Source organism: Schistocerca piceifrons, chromosome 2 (assembly GCF_021461385.2).
Source record: "Schistocerca piceifrons isolate TAMUIC-IGC-003096 chromosome 2, iqSchPice1.1, whole genome shotgun sequence".
NCBI classification, from domain to species: Eukaryota; Metazoa; Arthropoda; class Insecta; order Orthoptera; family Acrididae; genus Schistocerca; species Schistocerca piceifrons.
In genome coordinates, this window is record NC_060139.1 from 952233467 (window position 1) to 952259698 (window position 26232).

At 44.1% G+C, this 26232-nt stretch overlaps 1 pseudogene; it reads left to right on the top strand.

The window, feature by feature from the left end:
* The first annotated feature begins 15905 nt into the window (after positions 1 to 15905).
* LOC124778053 lies at positions 15906 to 16023 on the top strand (annotated as a pseudogene).
* Positions 16024 to 26232: the final 10209 nt, after the last annotated feature.

Genomic DNA, 26232 nt, shown 5'->3' on the forward strand with positions numbered 1-26232 from the left:
AGCGGGGTGCACTCAGCCCTTGTGAGGCAAACTGAGGAGCTACTTGAATGAGAAGTGGTGGCTCCGCTCTCGGACACTGAAATATGGCCGGGAGAGTGGTGTGCTGACCACATGCGCCTCCATATCGGCATCCAGTGACGCCTGTGGGCTGAGGATGACACGGCGGCCGGTAGGTACCGTTGGGCCTTCATGGCCTGTTCGGGAGGAGTTTTTAGTTTAGTTTTATAAAGGCCTTACACAGTAATATTACATCGAATCACTGCGTTCGACTGTCAGTTATCACTCACCATCAGAAGAGTTACTTTACGACATTTTTGTAAAAATTTGGTGTGGTCTTGCTTCCATCAGCGATGAATTTGGAGAAGATCGACTAGGACTGGTTGTTGTTGCAAGAAAACATATGCTGTGCGCGTCATGATTGAAGAGACTCGCCATATGACTTACTGTTACATTGAGTATGATTCTTAAACCAACTGTATGCTATGTTTAAATTGTGATCTGTGCATCGCTTTTCATTACACCGCCACCCCTCCCGCCCCTTTCCAAGTACATATTTTCCTGCAACTCTTGCTTCTCTTCCTTTCCCTACTACCGGATTCCTGTCTTCCATCGCAATTAAACTTTCATCTCCGTTAACGTAGCTAATTCATTTTTTATCTCTTTAAATGTTCGCCCCTGGTATCTGAGTGGTCAGCGCGACGGCATGTCATACCTAACGGCCCGGGTTCGATTCCCGGCTGCGTCGGAGATTTTCTCCGCTCAGGGACTAGGTGTTGTGTTGTACTTATCATCCTTTCATCGCCATCGACACGCAAATCGCCGAAGTGGCGTCAACTCGAAAGACTTGCACCAGGCGAACGGTCTACCCGACGGGAGATCCTAGCCACAGGGCATTTCCATTATCTCGTTAAATATTCTTTTAATCGCTTCGTCTTCAGTGAAACTAGAAACCATATAAATTTGTACTGCTGTGATGGGTGTTGATTTCATGACTACCACGGCAATGGTGATCATTTACGAAGCTGTTCTTAGTACTTTATCCGCATTCCTATTTTCTTGTTTGTTATTAAACCTACTGCTGTGTTACCTCTCTCTGATTATGTTGATTGTCAAGTACTTACCTGACCACAAAAATCTTGTCTGTCCTGCGTCAGCATTTCACTAATTCGCATTATATCTAACTACAGCATATCAACTGTTGTTTTGAAGTTCTCTGCCCACGCTTCGACCTGTGGATGCATTTTTTCCCGCTAACATCATTCTCTTGAGAATTCTCCACCCAGACATACAAACTGAGGAAGTTTTACCCCTGTAATATTTTCCCCATAAGGATGCTATAATCATTAAACAATGTAGTAGAGCCGCATGTCGTTGAACGGCTATAGTTTGTCCTTGATTTCGGGTGTTCGCAGCAACAACACAGCAAGGTCACTTATTTCATGAGTCAGAGTAAATTTTGAAGTACATCTTCATCTTCAGGGCTTCAGCTTACTGCTGAATGACAATCACTGGGATCTCAATACGACATAATGGGTACCTAACAATATTCCGGCTTTCTTGCCTACGACGACGAAAAACAATTTCTTTCGATGTGGTGAATATTCATAAGTATTGCAGTGTATCCAATGTTTCCACTGGGTCACAGCTTATGATTTCCATAACTCCCTTCAGCGACTCCTCTTCTTCTCTCTTTCTAGGCGCATTTCACTGTTCCTTGTTGCAAAGCAAAGATATCTAAGAGCTTTTTTTGAATTTTAATTCAGCACTGCAAATTGTTTATTACGACACAGTATTCTTAATCATGACCAATATTAACTTCACATCTACACTCCTGGAAATGGAAAAAAGAACACATTGACACCGGTGTGTCAGACCCACCATACTTGCTCCGGACACTGCGAGAGGGCTGTACAAGCAATGATCACACGCACGGCACAGCGGACACACCAGGAACCGCGGTGTTGGCCGTCGAATGGCGCTAGCTGCGCAGCATTTGTGCACCGCCGCCGTCAGTGTCAGCCAGTTTGCCGTGGCATACGGAGCTCCATCGCAGTCTTTAACACTGGTAGCATGCCGCGACAGCGTGGACGTGAACCGTATGTGCAGTTGACGGACTTTGAGCGAGGGCATATAGTGGGCATGCGGGAGGCCGGGTGGACGTACCGCCGAATTGCTCAACACGTGGGGCGTGAGGTCTCCACAGTACATCGATGTTGTCGCCAGTGGTCGGCGGAAGGTGCACGTGCCCGTCGACCTGGGACCGGACCGCAGCGACGCACGGATGCACGCCAAGACCGTAGGATCCTACGCAGTGCCGTAGGGGACCGCACCGCCACTTCCCAGCAAATTAGGGACACTGTTGCTCCTGGGGTATCGGCGAGGACCATTCGCAACCGTCTCCATGAAGCTGGGCTACGGTCCCGCACACCGTTAGGCCGTCTTCCGCTCACGCCCCAACATCGTGCAGCCCGCCTCCAGTGGTGTCGCGACAGGCGTGAATGGAGGGACGAATGGAGACGTGTCGTCTTCAGCGATGAGAGTCGCTTCTGCCTTGGTGCCAATGATGGTCGTATGCGTGTTTGGCGCCGTGGAGGTGAGCGCCACAATCAGGACTGCATACGACCGAGGCACACAGGGCCAACACCCGGCATCATGGTGTGGGGAGCGATCTCCTACACTGGCCGTACACCACTGGTGATCGTCGAGGGGACACTGAATAGTGCACGGTACATCCAAACCGTCATCGAACCCATCGTTCTACCATTCCTAGACCGGCAAGGGAACTTGCTGTTCCAACAGGACAATGCACGTCCGCATGTATCCCGTGCCACCCAACGTGCTCTAGAAGGTGTAAGTCAACTACCCTGGCCAGCAAGATCTCCGGATCTGTCCCCCATTGAGCATGTTTGGGACTGGATGAAGCGTCGTCTCACGCGGTCTGCACGTCCAGCACGAACGCTGGTCCAACTGAGGCGCCAGGTGGAAATGGCATGGCAAGCCGTTCCACAGGACTACATCCAGCATCTCTACGATCGTCTCCATGGGAGAATAGCAGCCTGCATTGCTGCGAAAGGTGGATATACACTGTACTAGTGGCGACATTGTGCATGCTCTGTTGCCTGTGGCTATGTGCCTGTGGTTCTGTCAGTGTGATCATGTGATGTATCTGACCCCAGGAATGTGTCAATAAAGTTTCCCCTTCCTGGGACAATGAATTCACGGTGTTCTTATTTCAATTTCCAGGAGTGTATAATACCCTAGCGATAACAGTCCCAAACCACCGTCCCGCTTAATATACCCTTCCCTGTATGAAACACCGTATGCTAAACCGTCCATTTCCGAACGCAACCTACACGTTTTACGACGCAATAACGTAACTGTGCAGTATCTCTTGTAGAGAGTATTAATTTTACTATGGAAACTAAAATTACATTGATGTCGAAACAGAACAAAATAGACGCGGTTCTACGTGAATTATTTTGGAAAGTATAAAGCTGCTATAAACTAGAGCGAAACTGTCATTATCGGAATAATACAAATAAACCAGGGCTTGCTTTAACGATGCTTCATGAGCTAGTATAAAACCATTAAGTTTCAGTCATCCAAATTCACCAACGACGTCATCAAGTCCTCAACGAAAAGGTTAAAAACAGGAATTCTTCTAGATGGAGTTCTACCCCAGAGAGATGCGAGGAATGCACGGAAAAAAGTGAATTCGTACAGCTGCATGTCCATTCTAAAATTCACAATATAGCTAGACAGATGTAAAATTATATAACTCTATAGTCTCCCACAGCCTGTGTCAGTTTCAATAAAATCCATCTGGGTGGTAGCACGCGCTTTTATTAATAAATATTACCAAAGCTTTTTTTTCTTTTTTTAAATTTTACTCCGCCTAGGACCTGGAAGTACTCATCGACCGCACTTATTTCAGTTGGTGAAAGAAAGAACAGCCATCAGTTGCAACTTTGTCACTGCAATTTGAACTCTTGACTTGTCCAGGAAGTGCTATGCCAAATAACGGCTGAAATGTGTTTAACTTTGTCTGCTGTACTGAAGTTGGTCATTCAGTGACCAGAATGTAGGTCTGCTTCATTAAACACAAGTTACGACTGATTGTTGTACCTTGTTTCGCCAGTTATAATAGGTAGAAAACAGACGTTCCGACTGTCTTTGCAACGGTCCTCCTCAGGCCAACTACGTTCAAATGAAGAAATTATTTAATTTTTAAAAATTGTTTAGAAAACACATTTATTTCCCGTTTGTCGATCGCTGATGTTACTACTTCGAACTGAATAGTTTCTGGCAATGTCGCCTATCTTCGGACTTTTTAAACAATAAAGGGTGACAAAAATATGTGTAATATACTCCTAGTGGAGGTATCGAAACTAGAAGAAAAGTTCGTATAATGATACGTGCGGGAACCACTAGCTACTGAGATAGGGGCCAGTCTGCCTTCTCCGTTCCATGTGACAAACAGAGACGCTATGGGTAGTACTGCATGTAGTTGCCACGTACGCTGACGCATCTTTCAGCCCTTCTTCACAGGCAATCAGTTACTCTTTCAAATACACCTGGCTCCATTCGCCTTGCGTCACGTGCGTTGGTCACACGCTCCCGTAACGAACGCACATTGTCAATGGTTTGGACATTCATACATTCATCAATACCGTGAAAGTCCCCAGAACCAGAAAACACCAATGGATTCAGGTCCGGTGTAGGGAGTCCATGGTACCAGACTATATCTACCAATATCGACCAATATCGTTTCTCGCAGCTATAGGGTAACCAGTCTCAACGGAACTTCCAGTTCCACTGTCACTCATTAAAGTCAAACTCGTATGCTGTGGCTTTGTATTAAAACTTTAAAGGAACACAAATTAAATTTCTTTAAATTTTTGATGCAAAGTGTCACCATACAAGTTTGATTTTAGTATATCACAGTGAGATCGACTGTTCACTAGAACCAGTTCTCTAGCAACACGAGCTATCTTTCTTTTAAATTTTTAATGCAGGACCTGCAACATAAGGTCGTACATTATCCTACTGAAATGTAGGGTTTCGCAGAGATAGAAGGAAGGGTAGAGCCACGGGTCGTAACACATCCGAAATGTAACGTCCACTGTTCAAAGTGCCGTCAATGTGAACAAGAGGTGACCGAGAAGTGTAACCAATGGCACCCCATACCATCACGCCGGGTGATACGCCAGTATGGCGAAGACGAATACACGCTTCCAATGTGCGTTCACCACGATGTCGCCGAACACGGATGCGAACATCACGATGCTGTAAACAGAACTTGGATTCATCCAAAAAAAATGGCGTTTAGCCCTTCGTGCACCCAGGTTCGTCGTTAAGTACACCATCGCAGGCGCTCCTGTCTGTGATGCAGCGTCAAGGGTAACCGCAGTCATGGCCTCTGAGCTGATAGTCCATGTTGCTGCAAACGTCGTCGAACTGTTCGTGCAGATGGTTGTTGTCTTGCAAACGGCCCCATCAGTTGACTCAGGGATCGAGACGTGGCTGCACGATCCATTACAGCCATGCGGATAAGATACCTGTCATCTCGACTGCTAGTGATACGAGGCCGTTGGGATCCAGCACGGCGTTCCGTATTACGCTCCTGAATCCACCGATTCCATATTCTGCTAACAGTCATTGGATTTCAACCAACGCGAGCAACAATATCGCGATACGATAAACCGCAATCGCGATAGGCTGCAATCCGACCTTTATCGAAGTCGGAAACGTGATGGTAGGCATTTGTCCTCCTGACACGAGGCATCACAACAACGTTTCACCAGGCAACAGCCGGCCGAAGTGGCCGTGCGGTTAAAGGCGCTGCAGCCTGGAACCGCAAGACCGCTACGGTCGCAGGTTCGAATCCTGCCTCGGGCATGGATGTGTGTGATGTCCTTAGGTTAGTTAGGTTTAACTAGTTCTAAGTTCTAGGGGACTAATGACCTCAGCAGTTGAGTCCCATAGTGCTCAGAGCCATTTGAACCAACCAGGCAACGCCGGTCAACTGCTGTTTGTGTATGAGAAATCGGTTGGAAACTTTCCTCATGTCAGCACGTTGTATGTGTCGCCATGGGCGCCAACCTTTTGTGAATGCTCTGAAAAGCTAATCACTTGCATATGACAGCATCTTCTTCCTGTCGGTTAAATTTCGCGTCTGTAGCACGTCATCTTCGTGGTGTAGCAATTTTAATAGTCAGTAGTGTATTTCCATACGTGGTAAAAAAACTGTTTATGCATATATATTGTGAAATAAATTTACCTTAAAATATGTATCATTCATTGTCATGACAAAAGGACAAGTAGCTGTCAGTCAGACTGGCACTGCTAGATGTACACGACTGTGTGAATTTTCTCCGCTCTTTTTTTCTGCGGACAGGTGAGACACATCGGGCATAGCGCAGCCGCCTTATCCCATAAAGAACCCGGCCTGGAGGATGGATAGCGGCTATGAAGGTGCGCTGCAAAGGGGGCGCGTCTGGGGCAATCCAACAAGCCCGGACCTGCTACTTTGTCTGCAGTCGCCGCGTATGAATCACGTCCCAAGACGTGAGGAATGTTTCTCGCACTACATCCGTGTCCTCCGCAATATATACCTCTGCTTGTGCAACGCATTAAGGAACTGTTCTGACCCTGCACCCACAAAAGGACGAGCTATATGGAAAGTACGCGCGTTATAGCAATTGACCTCTCGCAATTCCGTAACTGATGCGTGTTTCGGGTCAACTACTGTAAGGTGGCAGAATAAATGTAGGTCAATTTCGCATCTTATATAAGAGTTTTATACATCGTAACAGGAAGGTGAATATGACACCTAACTTACTTCGGCGGAAATGAGCAGATTTGCTTATAAGTATGTAATGCAAAAGGGATGACACTATATCGATGGTGTTAACACACCACTCCTACATAATGCATGTCAATGAGCAGAAGGTGAAACAAGGAGCGAGAGGAAACGTTTTGTGTGGAAGCTAGCGGCCGGACAGGTGACGTATACTGCAGAGCGAGTAACGGGCCACCAGAAGTAGGACAGAAAGAAGCTTTAGAAAACTGTGTTTCGGATTTCCAAATGTATACGAACAAAACCAGTGACGTGGTTGATCACGTGAACAGCGAATGGTACACAAGTGAGTTGGGAAGAAAAGTCCGACTGGCAGAAACAAACTAGGAAAGAATAATGTGCCAAGATTTCGATGCAGTTCAATGGTAGGGCCCTTGCGATTGGTAGAGAGAGTTTCCACGAAATAAGAGGAACGCTCCTATTGATCGAAAAAACCCATGACGTGGAGAACGAAAGAACCCAGGCGAGGAGACAGTTCGGCTACGAGGAAAACGAGAGCGAAATTTTCGTGGACTCCTCTCTGAAGTGGCGTCAAGTGAAGAAAGGAGTTCATAATGCTCTGTACGACACAGAGGAGAAATTTGAGTAAACACTGTGTTCACTGCGGCTGACATTCAGTTAGATATTATCTGTAGCATCGTTGAGCTCGCACTGTGGAGAAACGAACCAGACAGTTAGTTAATTGTCCTTACAAGGTCCGAGAGGGCATTTTAATATGCACACGGCTCCAGCCATGCACGTGCATATCGCCATATCCCAAGACCAGGGATGAGTGCGTGTTTTCTCGCATCACGAGAAACGCAGGGAGAATTTCCGCTGAAACATCTCAGCAAAGGCTTAATTAGATTTTATAGGAATTTCAGTGGGCGAGAGCGCCATGCAGACGACAGACACACAGAGGCGTAAACTTGTTGGTTCACCAGATTGCGTCCACTGTAAACTCGAGCGACCTTGGGTAATCTTTTGCTCAATTTGTCACAAAACTATTCATCCTCTGTGGACTTGATTGTCATCCTAAACAGTAACGAACTTTGAACCGGAATCAGATGATTTATCGTAGTACTGGCCCACATCATGATGCAGTCGTAAGAATAATTTTGTAAAGAAACTTCTAGTTAAAATTTATCATTGTTGTTTTTGGTATTATTTCACTTTCAGAGGACGAGATGTGTTCGTTTGAAACCTTTCCTAACATTCTCACATTATGAACTGTGTAAATGCGCGTATCTCTGTAATAAGTTTGCAACGTTAAACCGAAGTTATTTGCAGCTTACACAGTTATTGTTAATCAGACACGAACCTGACAGTACAAAGTAGAAGGGCTGTTGCGAAAGTAAGGCGTGATTGCTGACGATACAGAAACCAAACGACTTAGACATTTTTCGTAGCGTTATACCAACTTTCCAACTCCCTCATCATAGAAGGCAGCCACCTGTGCATTCCGATAATTATGTACACAGATCTACAGCATGTTGTCTGTGCCCAAGTGTAGCCGGCTGGGGTGGTCGAGAGGTTCTAGGCGCTACAGTCTGGAACCGCGCGACCGCTACGGTCGCAGGTTCGAATCCTGCCTCGGGCATGGATGTGTGTGATATCCTTAGGTTAGTTGGGTTTAAATAGTTCTAATTTCTAGGGGACTGATGACCTCAGCTGTTAAGTCCCATAGTGCTCAGAGCCATTTGAACCATTTTTGTGCCCAAGTGTTGTCTTTATGTCCAGCGTTTCAAGTGGACAGAAATGATACTCAGGACAAGCCAATTAGGGTGGTGTTGTGGGTGATCGAATACTTCCCATCTTCCCATCTTCACTGCTCCTGCAGAGTGCGGCTGAGAATTGCCATGAAGAAGGAAGTGCGTGGCAGTTGTGTTACGTGGACTGCGTACCTTGAGGCGAAACCTCTCAACGGGCCCCCATACCTGTGAGGGAGACTGTTGTTCTAGGCCCCTTTACTCGCTCACAGCGCGCTCATAACTGGAAAGAGCGACTTGATGCGATCGACGGGCGTACTAGAGACACTGGCCAAAACGTCTGTGCAAAGACCTCATAGCAAACTGTTTCACGACAATTGTCATATACGATTGCAGAACAATGAATGGCAGCACTTTTTTTATTTATCTGACAGAAAGTCGTAGCACGATGACAATTACCATACAGTAGAAACATCTGTGGAACGAGCAAGGATACTGCGGACATAGTCAGCATCAAAGTGAAATAGTCACTTGACTTATGTACCGTATTCGAAACTGTAATACTTCACTTGTTTGCACTGATTTCATACATTTATTTGTTAAGTATCGCCGTAACGGATGCAAATCGAAATATGTCAAAGAACAGAAGGTAGCTTTTCGTAGTTTGGAAAGCGTAAAGGTCTAGCAATGGCTATCACACTAGTAACAGGTGCTTCTATGTGTTTATCAATATCGAGAAACAGTATAACGAAGAGTTAACAAGCAAGGAAAAATACATGTGGCTTCATGGGCATAAACAGTGGCGTACAAAATTTAAGGACGAAAGTAACTTCCACATGATGTGTTACTACCAAGTAACATAGCTCTATGGAACTTGAACTACACATACAATGAAGAGCCAAAGAAACTGGCATACTTGCCTAATATCGTGTAGGGCCCCAGCGATCATTCAGAGGTTCCGCAACACGACGTGGCATGCACTCAACTACTATCTGAAGTAGTTCTGGAGGGAACTGACACTATGAATTCTGTAGGGCTGTCCATAAATCCGTACGAGTACGAGGAGGTTAAGATCTCTTCTGAACAGCACATTGCGAGACATCACACATATGTTCAATAATGTTAAGGTCTGCGGAGTTTTGTGGCCAGCGGAAGCGTTTAAACTCAGAAGAATGTTCCCGGAGCCACTCTGTAGCAATTCTGGACATGCGGTGTGTCGCATTGTCCTGCTGGAATTGCCCACGTCCGTTGGAATGGACAATGGACGTGAATGGATGCAGGTGATCAGACAGGATACTAACGTACGTTTCATATGTCAGAGTCGTATCTAGACGTTTTAGAGGGCCATATCACTCCAACTGCACACGCCCCACACCATTAGAGAGCCTCCACCAGCTTGAATAGTTCCTGCCGACATGCAGGTTCGATGGATTCGTGAGGTTGTCTCCATACCCGTACACGTCCACCCGCTCGATACATTTTGAAACGAGATTCGTCCGACCAGGCATCAAATTTTCCAGTCATGAACAGAACGATGACGGGCGTAGGCGAGGCGTAAAGCTTTGTAGTCGTGCAGTCAACAAGGGTGCACAAATGAGCCTTTGGCTCCGAAAGCCCATATCGATGATGTTCGCTGAAAGGTTCGCACGCTGACGCTTGTTGATGGCCGCGTGGAGTGACCGTGCGGTTTGAGGCGCCATATCACGGATTGCGCGGCCCATCCCGCCGGAGGTTCGACCCCTCCCTCGGGAATGTGTGTGTGTGTTGTTCTTAAGGTAAGTGCGTTTAAGCAGTGTGTAAGTCTAGGAACCGATGACCTCAGCAGTTCTGTCCCTTAGAAATTCACACACATTTGAACTTTGAACTTTTTGGTGGCCCAGCACTGAAATCCGCGGCAATTTGCGGAAGAGTTGCACTACTGTCACGCTGAACAATTCTCTTCAGTCGTGGTTGGTCCCATTCTTGCAGGATGTTATTCAGGCCGCAGCGATGTCGAAGATTTGATGTTTTACCGGATTCCTGACATTCACTGTACACTCGTGAAATGATCGTAGGTGAAAATCCTCACTGTATCCCATCGCTCGTGTGCCGTGTAAAAAAATATGGATGTATGTGATGTCCTTAGGTTAGTTAGGTTTAACTAGTTCTGAGTCTAGGGGACTGATGACCTCAGAGGTTAAGTCTCATAGTGCTTAGAGCCATTTGAACCATTTTTGAACTTTCACTCATAGATAATAATTATACTGAAGTTATCTCGATTCATGATTGTCCCTGGACATTACCAAAGGAGGGACTTGGTTGTTAGTATGGTGTGTGATCACCACCGACGGCAACGCATGTTCTGTAACGTGCTCCCATGCTGGCTACAGGGTTGGTACGGCGTTTTGTAATAGAGCGTTCCATTCCTCCTTCAGCCTGGTTCGCAACTGCTGGATGGTCGTTAATGCATGTGGACGTGCTACAGTATGTCGCGCCAAAGCATCCCAAGCGTGCCCAATGGAATTTAGGTAGGAAGAACGCGCAGGTCAATCCATTCACCAAACGGCCTATCGTTCCAATAGCTCCTCCACTTGCGCAGTTCGATGTGGTCGCACACTGCCATCCATAAAAATGAAGTCAGAGCAGAATATTTCTCTGAAAAGACGCTATGGGAATAACGTTGGCAGCATGAGAAAAAACAGTGCAGCAGAATCTGTGAACCCGATAGTCGAAGTAAGGCCCACAATTTTTTGGGTGATACAAGAGGACACTCGTAGAAGGCCAGTGTTACAGATGAGACGTATCGTGCGGCCATCTCGATGAGAGACGGGTCAGTATTTCCTACGTCGGGTCGGGCAGGTAAAGTCTCCGTTCTTAGCAAAACCTTTTACATTTTTTCCTGTAATTTTTCCGGCGCTCGACGCATTTCCGCGCGTTTTTGTCGCTATAACGTAAGTACTGAAATGCATTAAGAATAAACGAGATATTTCCCCACGAGATAGTGCGGATGAAAACCTAAAAAATGGCTCTGCGCACTATGGGACTTAACTACTGATGTCATCAGTCCCCTAGAACTTAGAATTACTTAAACCTAGCTAACCTAAGGACATCACACACTTCCATGGCCGAGGCAGGATTCGAACCTGCGACCGTAGCGGTGGTGCGGTTCCAAACTGAAGCGCCTGGAACCGCTCGGCTACGTATGAAAACCAGCTCTAGAAGAAGCCAACGACTGCAAAAGAGAGAATATGGCCGTTGCTTATCGTAGGATGCATGTCCTATACAAGAAAAAGGCAATTTCAGGAATAGGTAAACATAGACTCTAAAATACAATAACAAAATTCGAATGTTGCTCCCTTCATGACAGCAGTTTATCGTAGACTGATGAAGCAACGAAAGGTACCTAGTGACTAGAAAAAAAGCGCAGGACATACCAGGTTTCAAGACGAGTCGTAGGAGACATGCGCATAATTATAAATATGGTTGAAATGGCTCTGAGCACTATGGGACTCAACACCTGAGATTATCAGTCCCTTAGAACTTAGAACTACTTAAACCTAACTAACCTAAGAACATCACACACATCCATGCCCGAGGCAGGATTCGAACCTTCGACCGTAGCGGTCACGCGGTTCCACACTGAAGCGCCTAGAACCGCTCGTCCAAAGCAGCCGGCGCATAATTATAGACCTACATCGTTGAGGTTAATCTTTTGGGGAACTGAAGAACACGTTTTATACTCCTGTATATGACGTTCATGGAGAACGGAAATCTCTATATAAATCTACTTCCATTCCACAAATAGAAATCTTGCTAAACTCAGCTCGTTCTCTTCCTCCACGAGGTACATATCGCTGTAGACACCGGTGGTCAGGTTGATGCAGTGTTCCTCGACTTCAAGAAGGCATCTGATACCGTCCCACAGTGTGGTTAGTGAAAAAACACGAGCTTATTGAATAAATTGCTCTGAGCATTATGAGACTTAACATCTATGGTCATCAGTCCCCTAGAACTTAGAACTACTTAAACCTAACTAACCTAAGGACAGCACACAACACCCAGTCATCACGGCTTATTGAATATCAGACCTGATTTGCCACTCGATTCAAGACTTCCTTGTACACGTGACTCAACTTGTCTCTCTTAGAGTAACAAAACCGACAGCCGTAAGTGTAATTTCGGATGAACTCAAAGTAAGATTAATACGACCATTACTGTTTACAGTGTATACAAATGATCTAGTAGAATGCGTCGGAAGCTCTTTAAGACTGTTCGCAGGTGATGTGGTTGTCCGTAAGTAGGTATCAACGCCGAGACATACTGTCAGTTTGCAGAATGTTCTGCAGAGGATTGATGAATGGTACAGGTTCTTGCAGCTGACCCAGAACGTAAAAAGCATCTAGGAGAACTTACCCACAGCGACCTTAAGTGGATTGACTACATAAAACAAATAGCAGGAAAGCAGATGCCAGACTGAGATTCATTGGGAGAATCTTAACGAAACATAGCTCATCCACAAAAGATTTGGTTTGTAAGACGCTTTTTCGACCGATTCTTGAATATTGTTCATCAACCTGTGACTCTTAGCAGGTAGTACTGATAGAAGAGATAGATAAAATCCAACGAAGAGGGGCGTTTTTCGTCACGTTTAGTAGGCGCCAGAGCGTTGTACAGGTGCTCAGCGAACTGCAGTGGCATGCGCTAAAAGAGAGGTGCTGTGCATCACGGAGAGGTTTGCTATTGAAATTTCGAAAAAGCTTTTTCCGCGAAGAGCTGGACAACATATTACTTTCTCCCACATACATCTCGCGAAATGACCAAGGCCAGTAACTGTAGCTAATACAGAGTTCCCTCGCGCCATTCGCGAATTAAATAGAGAAGGAGTGATCAGTTAGTGGTGCATGAAGGACCCTCTGCTAAATAACGTCCTGTGGCTTGCGGAGTACTGATGTAGAAGTAGATATCTGTACGCAAGGAGATGCCTCAGAATGATAGGAACGGCTGGGCTGAGAGAATCCGGGAAGACTCAGAGCAAGTTCCTTCGCAAAATAATGGGTCCTAGGATAATACAGAGACATAACGGACTTCGAGTAAGAGAGGAGTTAAACATGGATAATGAACGACTTAACTTCTGTAGACATATATTTAGAATTGTTACAAAGCTACCAACGAAGCACAATTTTAATGTATTGGACAACAGACCTTAAGTCTGTCATGAATGGTTCAAGGAAATAAGGAAGGACCTCAAGAGCTCTGACGTAAACCACAACGACATCTCTAAGTGTTCAAAGTACAGATCGCTGATCAGCAACTTTAGCGACTTTTGCTGGCCGGTGTGGCCGAGCGGTTCTAGGCACTACAGTCTGGAACCGCGCGACCGCTACGGTCGCAGGTTCGAATCCTGCCTCGGGCATGGATGTTTGTGATGTCCTTAGGTTAGTTAGGTTTAAGTAGTTCTAAGTTCTAGGGGACTGATGACCTTAGCAGTTAAGTCCTGTAGTGCTCAGAGTCATTTTAGTGGCTTTCAGCGAGAGCAAAAGCAGAACACAGACTGGACAGAAGAGAGGAGACAGGTGGCCAGAGAAAGAAAACAACGCGTCTGGGCTGCAAAACAGGTTTTCAGAAGTGCCTTGGATTTACTTCACGTGGTCTGTAATGGCCCCAAATGAGAGGAAAAATGTACATGGTGTTTCCCAATTCCTTAAGATTTTTTGGGCTTGTAGGGGCGAATTAGCAAACAGAGATCTGATAAGCATCCCACGTCCGCAAATATACGATTTGGATGTAAAATAATTTTGATGATTGGATGTCCCGCTTCACGGTATGTACACAGCTGAGACCATGAGCTCTGACCTATAAACTCTGCCGGAGCCGACGGCATGGGATTTGTATAGGTGCGTCCGTGGGGCACCACAGTTTGCCCTCGTACTTGCAAACGTACTAGTTTCTCGTAGCCGTTGTTACAGTTGGTCGTAAATGTCATGTGGTGTCATAATTACCACAGGGACTGACGAAGGCGCTCTCTTCTCATCTTGCGTGTGTAACGTGAGCGGGAGATTTGAAAGAGATCCGATCTTCAAACTTGGTTTACATCTAAACTTTAAATTTCCACGAATGGGTTCCTCATCAAATGTTTATCTACTGTAAGTCCCCTACACAATGCCTAACAACGTGTATCAGCAATTGCGAAACAATCTGTATAACGTTTTTACAAGAAGTACTGTGTTCGTAAGTTCTTTTAGATGAACAGCACCAATCATAGAATATAAGTTGCTACCCCCATTTATCTCGCATCTTTGGGATCGTCCTTCATTAGCACTATTGCTACCCAACCCTGAAAGCAGAGTCGGACAGATGCCGTTTGATCCAGAGCATTTCCAATTGACTTATGTGCACGATTACTTTTTCAGAGGAATACAAAGAGTTACACGAGCCAGAAATTTAAAAAAAATTGTTCAGATGGCTCTGATACTATGGGGCTTAACATCTGAGGTCATCAGTCCCCTAGACTTAGAACTACTTAAACCTAACTAACCTAAGGACATCACACACATCCATGCCCGAGGCAGGATTCGAACCTGCGACCGTAGCAGCAGCGCGGTTCCGGACTGAAGCGCCTAGAACCGCTCGGCCACAACGGCCGGCTGCCTGAAATTATTTCAGCTGGTCATCCAGACGCAGTCGGTGCCAAAAGTAATTAACTGATCTCAGGAAGAGACACACAGACAGGTACTATCATGAATTTTGTTCAAAGCACAAGACGTTATGTTGATATACAGTAAGAATGTTTATGTTAATGCTGTTGAGCGCCCTAAATTCGTCACCGTCATGATCACCATCATCATCATCATAACAACAACGACACACAAACTCAGACTTTCGTTTCCTCATGTGTCAGATAATATGAGATAAAGAGTGCTCACAGCTTCCTATGTTCAGATCTTGTGGAAGATCGACAGAATCACCTGATTTCCTGTATCATCCAAGAATTAATCTAAAAAAAGGATAAATAGAGGTCTCCCCACACTCCGGTGAACGTACCGCATATCGCTTGCCTCGGTGGTGCTAATTTTCGTGAGGAGTGTTACAAAGTTCCGATGGTAGAGCGATTCAATTAGCACCAACAACATACTACCACGTAATTTCTAGTCAAAACAGCTATATTACTGAATTACCTAATTTGACTCACACTTATCTACTATTCTGGTGCGAAAAAAATTATAGTCATTTTAAAAACGCTAGCGGCCGTTGTATTCTTTTATACTCCGTCATTTACGAGATTTCCTGCAGCGTATGCTGGGAGACCTTTTGAAACCAAACAATCCATGCCTGCACTCTTTTCTTGTCACTTAATATAGTTCTTGCTAATGCAAGAGTTAGGCAACGGCCTTGTCGCTGTGGATACACCGGTTCCCGTGAGATCACCGAAGTTAAGCGCTGTCGGGCGTGGTCGGCACTTGGATGGGTGACCATCCAGGCCGCCATGCGCTGTTGCCATTTTTCGGGGTGCACTCAGCCTCGTGATGCCAATTGAGGAGCTACTCGACCGAATAGTAGCGGCTTCGGTCAAGAATACCGTCATTACGACCGGAAGAGCGGTGTGCTGACCCCACGGCCCTCCTATCCGCATCCTCCTCTGAGGATGACACGGCGGTCGGATGGTCCCGATGGGCCACATGTGGCCTGTAGACGGAGTGGTTTTAATGCAAGAGTTAGCAGGGACACTCTATTTATATATGTGGTTGAATATTTATGTTTCATCCTTAGAATTGGATAGAAATTTTTATGCATCTAGTACAACAGCATTTCACGTTGGAACATTCACATGCGACCGAAAATATCGCTCTCTCCGTGAGCAGTCTGTGAAACAGCGTTCACTCTTCCACCTGAAAGGCTTCAAAAACATTAGTACATACGCTTCACTTCTGTGCACAGAGCAGAAAGAAATATGGAAGCTCTGCTTCACATTACACGGTCTAGAGAGCCACAGGTGAGTAATACACAGCAATTCCACTTCGCTCAGCGTATCTCGTAGAAAGTTAATTAGCACGTATGATGACTGCAGTTTTAATTACCATGGATCTAGCGAGCGGAATTGTTTAGGCGTGAGTGTCGTACCGCGAGGATAGCCGAAAAGTATCGACCGGGACCGCGTGTCGACACTGCAGCGTGGAGTATCAGCTGCAGGCGTCGAGTGCTTGAGCACGCTAGAGGTGCCAGCTTGCATGGCCGCCAGCTCGCCGATAGGTTCACAGCACTGACCTATCAGCAGCTACATCGCTTGCAGCAGCTAGAGAGCCTGTACAGGGAGAGAGAGAGAGGGGGGGGGGAGGGGGAGAGGGAGAGGGAGAGGGAGGGTGAGAGGGAGAGGGTGAGAGGGGGGGGGGACAGAGAGAGAGATAGTGGTGTCCACTGGTTACATCGACGCTCATTGGCTGAGAGCTGTTTTTACCTGTGTTGTGTATGTCTGAAGTACAAAGTGCGGTGCTGTTGTAAATCGATTTTTATCGCTCCTAATACCTATCCAGTGGCATACTTATTTGCAGATAACAAATATAGTAGGTTTGGTACCTTTCTGCATGGCCTTTGTCGGTTCATTTTTACGTAATTTAAGTTCGCTAAGAGAATCGTGTTGTAAGTCGCATCTCTGGAGATGACATTAGACATCTTGAACAATAGCCGCTTGGCCGCTCTCGTAAATAATTCATTTAACGTGCAGTTTCTTAGCTTAGAAGCCACACCATCACGTTGCACATGTTAAATCATCACATTACACTTGCGACATGAACGGGACCGAACAGCTTTCTCCTTCCCTGGCGAGTCGCCAATTGCGTCATTTATTCGTTGACAAGAAGTGTTCGATCCTGTCAATGACAAACGTTTCATGTCAAGATTTAACATATCTAACCTGATGGTGTAGCTTCTAAGCGACAAAGCGCTCGTTAAATAATTTTTTTAGAAGTGGTTACTATTCAAGACATCTACTTACGGCTTCCTCATAGCCTACAAGATCGTGTACATTAAATGTAATCGCAGTTGCTAATATGGACTACCATCAGCTGTAGAATGCATTGATGACAGTGAAAATTTGTACCGAACCGGTACTTGAGCCCGGATTTCCCGTTTATCGCGAGGCACTGCAATATCGTATATGTCCGCCGATACGGGGCAAGCGACTTCCAGGTGAAATGTCTCCCCTGTACGGGGATATACATAATAGATGTATGAGTACAGATTGTGGATGCATGGTTGACGACCTATGGAAGTTTGACTTGGCCGTGAGGCGTGCACGGCTAGCCAAATGGGAAGGCGACTGCTCGCGATAAGTGGCTGTGGCCGAGCCGTTCTAGGCGCTTCAGTCCGGAACTGCGAGACTGCTACGGTCGCAGGTTCGAATACTGCCTCGGACATGGATGTGAGTGATGTCCTTAGGTTAGTTAGGTTTAAGCAGTTCTAAGTTCTAGGGGACTGATGACCTCAGATGTTAAGTCCCATAGTGCTCAGAGCGACTTGAACCATTTTTTCTTTTGTTTTCTTTTCGCTGGGACAAAAATTAGTTCCAATGTTGGCAGTGAGGTGCAAATCCGGCGCTTTACGGCACCTAGTCAGCGTCTCCGATGATCACATTGAACAAATTCTGTATGCAGCAGTTAATAATAACATCAGTATTATGCCTTTATCATTTGTTTGACCTTTTCCGCCCGCATTCTGTTCGTAATCCCCTACATATGGAAACATTTTTATATGTCTCTCTTGCATTCACGGCGCCAGATTTGCACGTGGAGGCCAAAATTGGTATTTTTAAACGTAAATCAAGTCCTCATTAACGCATTAGAATATCTACCAAGTTTTACTGGCATAAGATAATTACAGTCCAGGCTGGAATTCTGTAAGTACCTGCTCTTTAATTATAACCAACGGGTTGTTTTCGTTTCTACACAACCCAGCAATTGGGTGCACAAGTTGTCCACTGAATCCGGACTCCATACTTTTTGTGTTTAAAGTCTGCCTGTATTAGTACACACACTTATTCTCTCGGAATTTCCTGACAGATTCCAAGAGGATAACAGAGAAGGTAGATCATACAAAATGGAGTCCGCCTAAAATGACTACAGCTATTGATGCAGTTCAGAAAAAGAACTTGAGTTGTAAAAATGTCAGCAAACAGTTTGATGTTCCAAAAACAACACTTCATGAAGTTGTTCAACATGAAGTACAGTACAACTGAGGAAGCAGCAAAACCAAAAAGAGGTAGACCTACAATTTTCAGTAAAAATCTTGGGGAATTGCTGATTTAGTATTGTCGTACTGTGGGAGCTTTTGAAGGATGGCCATGTAACTAGCAGAGAGAAATAATGCCGAACACTCTTACATGCACGAAATTACTGAGAGAAAGTGGGTTAGTCTTTTTCTTAAATGACACAAAACCAAACTGTCATAAATAAAGCTTGCCGGAACATCCTATGGCAAGGATCTTCGGATCAGCAAAGAAAACGCGGAGAAATTCTATAGCTTTCTGGAATACGTTACATCATACCTACTTCGAAATCAGCTTATGTTTTCTCTGATTTCATACATTGTTTAATTTTTTCTGGTGTTAATTTGGTTATTTCTAAAAGAGGTCCGATTCTGGCAACCGTTTTGCGGACTTAGACTTAACGCTTTTGAATCTTTTTTCATAAGAACATTTCATTGTATTTTTAACAGTAAAATGTATACAATACTGATATTATAATAAATCCCATTAAAAAGAAAGCAGCAGAAGAGTTTTGTAGAAGAATTATTAACTGTTTCTCTCAAAAGGGACACTTCCTAAATTTTGAGAAAACGCACTGCATTCAGTTTTGTGCCCCAAATAAATTTTTGCCAACAACTAATGTAACACATGAACAGGAATCAGTAAACAGAGTACATTGCTCCAAATTTTTGACTGTAGATATTCGATGAAAACCTGAACTGAAAGAAGCATGTTACGGAGATTCTCTGACAGTTAAGTTCAGTTACTCTTGCTCTTCGTATAATTGCTAGTCTTGGAAACAAGCAAAACAACCACAAACGAGTCAACCTCCTGACTTTTTTTGCATATTTCCACTCAATAATGTCTTATAGAATAATTTTATGGGGTAGGCCCTAAGACATCACTCAGAAAGAGAGTAATGATTGCCTCAAAGAGCGCAGTAAGACTAAAACGTTGTGTTCACCTGCAGTCGTCGTGTAGGTACCTCTTCACGCACTTAGACAACCAAAAAACATATATTCCTTAATGAAATTAGTAATAAATTATCCGCCGCAGCCTGAGAAGACCTTGATACCGTCAACACTTGACGAAAAAATTACCTTCAATGCCCGTTATTAAAGCTCTCAGTGGCCGAGCGGTTCTAGGTGCTACAGTCGGGAACCGCGCGATCGCTACGGTCACAGGTTCGAATCCTGCCTCGGGCATGGATGTGTGTGATGTCCTTAGGTTAGTTAGGTTTAAGTAGTTTTAAGTTCTAGGGGACTGATGACCTCAGAAGTTAAGCCCCATGGTGCTCAGAGCCATTTGACTCGTTCTGGAGTCGTTTCGATAAATGACTCATTCGAACTGTCTATGGAACTCGTAACAAACATGAAATTTTATACTGGGAGAACACTAACACGGTCGTTTAGTAAATGAGAAGGAGTCACAAAAATGTATATCCAATTCTAGTGGTAGACGCTAGAAGATAGACGGTATGCTTAACGAAGAGGTTTACTGTTAAATTTCCGAGACATGACACACCAGGAACACTCAAACAACCTCCGAGACAAGACGCACTAGGAAGACTCAAGCAACATATTACCTTTCCTCATGTGACCATAGCACTTAGATCAGAGGTATTCCGAATCGTCAAAAGGATAATTGAATGTCGTTCTTCGCGTGTACCTATCATGAACGGAGCAGGAAAGAATGGAAAATGATCGTGTTACTAGAGGTACCAGCGGATACACGAGCCATACCTTACTTACAATTGTTGAAGACCATGAAAGAAAAGAGAAGAGGATGACCCACAGATCCCCGATGTTATTAAAACGGCACCCTGAGCGAGCGGTAAAGGAAACGAAAGAGTAAAGAAGTTGAAGAAATAAAAGACTTCAATGTTGGCTGACAATGTCGTAATTTTGCCGAAGAGATAACAAATCACTTGGGAGAGCAGTTGAACGGAATGGATGGAGTTATAAGATTATCACTAAAGCAAAAGTAAAACAAGGGTCATGCACAATAGTCCGGATTAAATCAGGCAGTGCTGAGGGAATAAGAGTAGGAAATGAGGTACTAAAACTAGTAGACGAGCTTTTGCTGTTTGGGCACCAAATTGCTGATGACGCACAAATAGAGAGGGCATAAAATGCATACTGGCAATAGCAAGATACGTGTTCCTGAAAAATAGACATTACTTGAAGCAGACTGCAAATTTAAATGTTAGGAAGTCCTTTCTCCGCACTTATTTGGGTTTTAGCCCTGTATGAAAGTGAAACGTGAAAAGAGACAAGAAAAGAATAGAAACTTTTGAAACGTAGTGCCACACAACGATGCTGAAGATTAGATGTGTAGATCGAGTAACTAATGGAAAGGTACTAATCAAGTTGGGCACAACTTGACTAAAAGAAAGGATAGCTTGATTGCACACATCCTTAGTTATCAATGGATGGTTAGTTTGGTGATGCAGAGAATTGTAAGGGGTAAAAACTGTAGAATGAGACTCAAGCTTCACGACAGTAAATTAGATAAAATGGTTGTAGGTTGCAGTAGTTATGAAGAGTTGAAGAGAGAATCATCTTACTAAGATTTGAAGGTCGCCTTGACGTTTTGCTATGTTTGTAGTTTATAATTTGGGTTGTTTTGAAGATCAGCCTTACGGAAACACCTATCATTTCTTTTAGTATTGAATGAAAATACTTCGCGATACAGTAAAACACTGAAGGTGTCAATGGACTATACAAAACAACCTCCCTATGTAATAAATAATACTCGTTCTCAAACTTCTAAAAATATCTGTTTTCTCAGCCCCCTTCCGCCCTCTTTCCAACTCCCCCCCCCCCCTCCCCCCCCCTCTCTCTCTCTCTCTCTCTCTCTCTCTCTCACACACACACACACACACACACACACACACACACACACGCATGCACGCACGCACACACATATACACACACACACATTCCCCACCATTAGACACACGACATTAGTTCGCACGAAACAAAAAAATTGCCGCCACGTTAAACATAAGGCAAACGTTGGAAACAAGAGCGACATACCACTTATCAATGAGCACGGAGACGTAAGTGTCTGCTCAAATCACGTTTTGTCAACTTTTGTGGAAAATACGTTTAAGGTGAAGTTGTGAGCGAAATTTTATAAATGACGGTGTGAAAACAATGTACTCAACAGCATTAGAAAGAGATACCCACCAGGGATATGCAACAGGACGTTAAATGTAACTATAGTAACACACATAACTACTACCCACGAAATAGCAGGCTACTTCAGAAATGCACAAAGAACTTTTTTCATGACTACTTTGCAGTTGACGTGCTCTCATAAACGACAAAAAAGAGCACAAAAAACCGTCTATAATAACACAGTTTCACTAGCAATGTAATTTTCGAATGAGCAATCGAAACAAACCAAACATGCTCATGTTACAACTTTTAGGTCTACACTAAATATATGCTTTGTGTTACGCTTTCCACAAATAAAATTTGACCCAAAGAAGATAACACAGGTGTCGAAACACGTGTGGATGAATAAAAAGAAACAAAGTAGTGTTTAAGTAAGGCGGGTTTTCAAAACAACCCAAAAAGAGAAGAAGAGGCTTGCATAGTAAAGTCTCGGACTGAATACAACGACAGATGTGGACGGAAATAATGAAGTACATTTTGAGCGCAGTTTATTTTTAGCCCCTCGTTCAGACCTTGACTTGTTCTAAACGTAGTGCAGTGTACTCATACCTACAACATTATACTCTATGTTGCTGCGTTCACAATCCTCTTCCGAATATGCAGCAAACACGGTTATTTTCGACTGCGAAAATTTGGCACATCCGTCGATGCGCTCAATGGATGCGAGACGATTAGGCAATAACTCTTTCGCGGTGTGCCGCGGAACAACAATTAATGTATTAATTACGCCGTAACCCTCGACAGGCGTTCGATGTCTGTCAGCTATTCCGGTGATTTGCAGGCGCCATTGAAGCGGCAGAAAGTCTGCCCATCATCAGGCAATAAGCCTTTCATGGAGTAATCGGTGTTTATGCGGCATTAATCATCACGCACCGAGAAAACCAAACAACGAGAGCATTCTTGGCAAGGCGCCGGATCAGTGAAAACGGAGGTGTCATCCGCATAGCGTTTGATCGGTCCGGAATGAATTTTCAAGAGCGAATAGCCGCTGCCACTGAATCACTTTGCGATGTGTGCGTTCGAAGCAGGACAGTTGTGGTTCATTAACAACATACAATTGTAACTAGTTTCGTCAGTGGATGATTACCCAGTAACGCGGTTCGCCGTTTGTTCCTTTAGTGAAGAATGCGAAAGTGTTGCTTAGTCCTGCATATAAATGAATATCGAGTTCTACTGCAATGCACTGCTGAATTTTTGCTCCATCTCGCGATGTAATATGTAGAATAAACTCTTAGACAAAAAGACGACATACCAGAAGGAATTAGCCAGATGGGACGAAAATCGGTGTATACGATGTAAGAAAATAATAATTTCATAAAAAATGGGTGATGTGTTCAAAAAAATAGTTGAAATGGCTCTGAGCACTATGGGACTTACCATCTGAGGTCATCAGTCCCCTAGAACTTAGAACTACTTAAACCTAACTAACCTAAGGACACCACATACATCCATGCCCGATGCGGGATCGAACCTGCGATCGTAGCGGTCGCGCGGCTCCAGACTGTAGCGCCTAGAACCGCTCTGCCACCCCGGCCGGCAAGATAATCACAGGAAGTGTTGAAACATGTTCGGCTAAAGTAGACCTAAAAGTGAACAAACGGAGTCTTCCGTAAGGAGCAATTTCTTTCCAATTTTATTTCGTTTTTTTTTTTTTTTTTTTTAACAGTTCAGCTCGATTCTTTACAACAATAATCTTTCTTTTCCGATGGTAGAGGAGTGTGGGGGAATATGAAGCGTCTCCGTATCTTGTCATTTTTTAAACCACTAGGCTTCTGAAGGGTGCTGCATTCTAGTGGTTGTTGATACAACTCACTTGGAAATATGTACATGCCATGATCTGCCGTTGATTTAGTACAGCGAAATGATAGACGTTTTACCAATGTTTGTTCTCATTTTTCTACTGCGAATTTTCAGAGGTAATAACAACTGGATAATTATCACACCAACTATCCTCAATATTTTCACATCCAGTGATAAAGTATTTAATAGACAGCATTTGACACGTATTTTTTGTAACGTTTTTAATCAGCCAATACATGCTGCTGTAATATTGCATATAACGCCTGTGTGCGTCATATAACACTACAATATCACATGTTTATCTTTTATTCTATTTATACGCTTGAAAATGTAGTAACAGATGTCGAAACACAAACACAGCAAAGCAAAACTCCACAATTTTGAGAGCTACGCCATAAAAAGTGGTTTTGAAAGTTAATGAAGAAAAACGGCATGTCAAAGAAAACATGAAGATCAGAAACGAACAAGAAACTACGAAGAAGACAAGGTGAACAAATTACAAGAGAAAATTTGAATTTTCATTGTCTGGTCTTGAATCAAGGTATATTAGACGAATCTGTGTGACGACAATGGACTAGATTATAAGGATGGGTATTCGAACCAAGTAATTTTTATAGTGTGTGATGAATCTGAAAAAGACGGAGAAGCTTGGTACAGACGCGTATCCCGCTCGTATTCGAGGCATTCAGAATGCAGTGGATGCGACTGTCCTCATAATTATGTGATATATGTTTCCGCAAAAATGAATTTCTCAAGTTTTGATTGAAATTATTCAGCAACTGGTTTAATGCTTTATTTTTGTACTTTATACAGTGTGGTCCATTGATAGTGACAGGGCCAAATATCTCACGAAATAATCATCAAACGAAAAAACTACAAAGAACGAAACTCATCTAGCTTGAGGGGGAAACCAGATGGCGCTATGGTTGGCACGATAGATGGAGCTCCCAAAGGCCAAGCAAATACCGTCCGCACTGGCGGAATGTTACGTGATACCACGTACTTATACGTTTGTGACTATTACAGCGCCATCTATCACAAAGCGAAAAATGTGGTCCAACTAAAACATTCATATTTATTTACGTACTACACGAATATGTAATAAAATTTGGGGGTTCCTAGTTAAAAAAAACGCAGCGCCTTCTAGCGGGCCAACCATAGCGCCATCTGGTTTCCCCCTTCAAGCTATACAAGTTTCGTTCTTTGTAGTTTTTTCGTTCGACGCTTATTTCGTGAGATATTAGGCCTGGTCACGATCAATGGACCACCCTGTACTGATGTGTTCTATTTTTGGATTAAGTCTGATTTGAGTCGTTTAGCAGGTTACAACAAAAGGAACTGCATAAAGTATGAAATTAAAGATCTTACAATGTGTTATTTAAGCCCACTTGATGATTCATTTTTCCACATCCATGTTAAGGTAAAACGGAAAAATCCACTAAATGGAACACATGTGTTTCCATATAAAAATCAGTCAGCCAAAAGTCACATTATCATACCAATGGCGTATGGACATGTCGATATTTATGACCAAATTCCGTGATTTTACGAATAAGTCTGATGGTTAGTAATAAAATTGTCATAGGTACGCCAAATTCCCCATCCTCCCTCATATTTTCACGAGCAACAGTAAATAACGCAATTTTTCGTTTGGCGAGGACACCGCGGTGGCTGAGAGAGTACAGGTTGCAGCTAATTCACTGCGACAACAGGGGAAAAGAAGAAATGAGACGGCGCAGTTAGGAATCACTGCAGAGTTCCGTAATGTACCCGATCACTTGAATGCTCCCGATGGAATAAAACGCCGAGTGGGAGATGGGGCTCGAGAGCAGAGGCCCGCGATATAATTACGGAAACAAGGACACAAATTAAAAATCGCGTCCCCTCTCGGTCGACTCCTAACGAGTACCGTAGAATGACTCATTAGTGGACATCGATCGGGTAGCTCGACTTGGGGCGGCTGCAGGAACGCGCCCAGATTAAGCAGTTAGTCCCGACTCTGCTGCCAGCGACGTGCTGTTCCACGTCACAACGAGATACGCCTGACGAATAGACTACCCATTCAACAAATGGAAAATGCGGGTTAGTCGCATTGGTAGGCGCAAGGTGTCTTGTAACAGAAATTTATTTCATTAATTATTAACTGCTTTTTTTTCTATGTTACATGAGACAGGTAAACTTATAATATACAATACTGTTCAAGCACATTTTCTATACAGTAAATACTATTCCCAGGGGAAATAAAATGAATTCAGTGGAAGAGAGAACAGAACCAACTGAAGGACTGTTGAGTGGAGAGAGAAAAGTAATAGCGTTTGTTGGCTCGCTTGTTGGTAGTATATGGGAAAGCCACATGATGCTATCGTGAGAACAGTAGTATTTCGGAGTGGGAAGTGCAGGAAAATGGGTGCAGACTGTTGAAGAAGGAATTGTATGTATTTAAAACTAACTGCCAGAAAGCGTATTTATGGGGTGATACACTTCTTT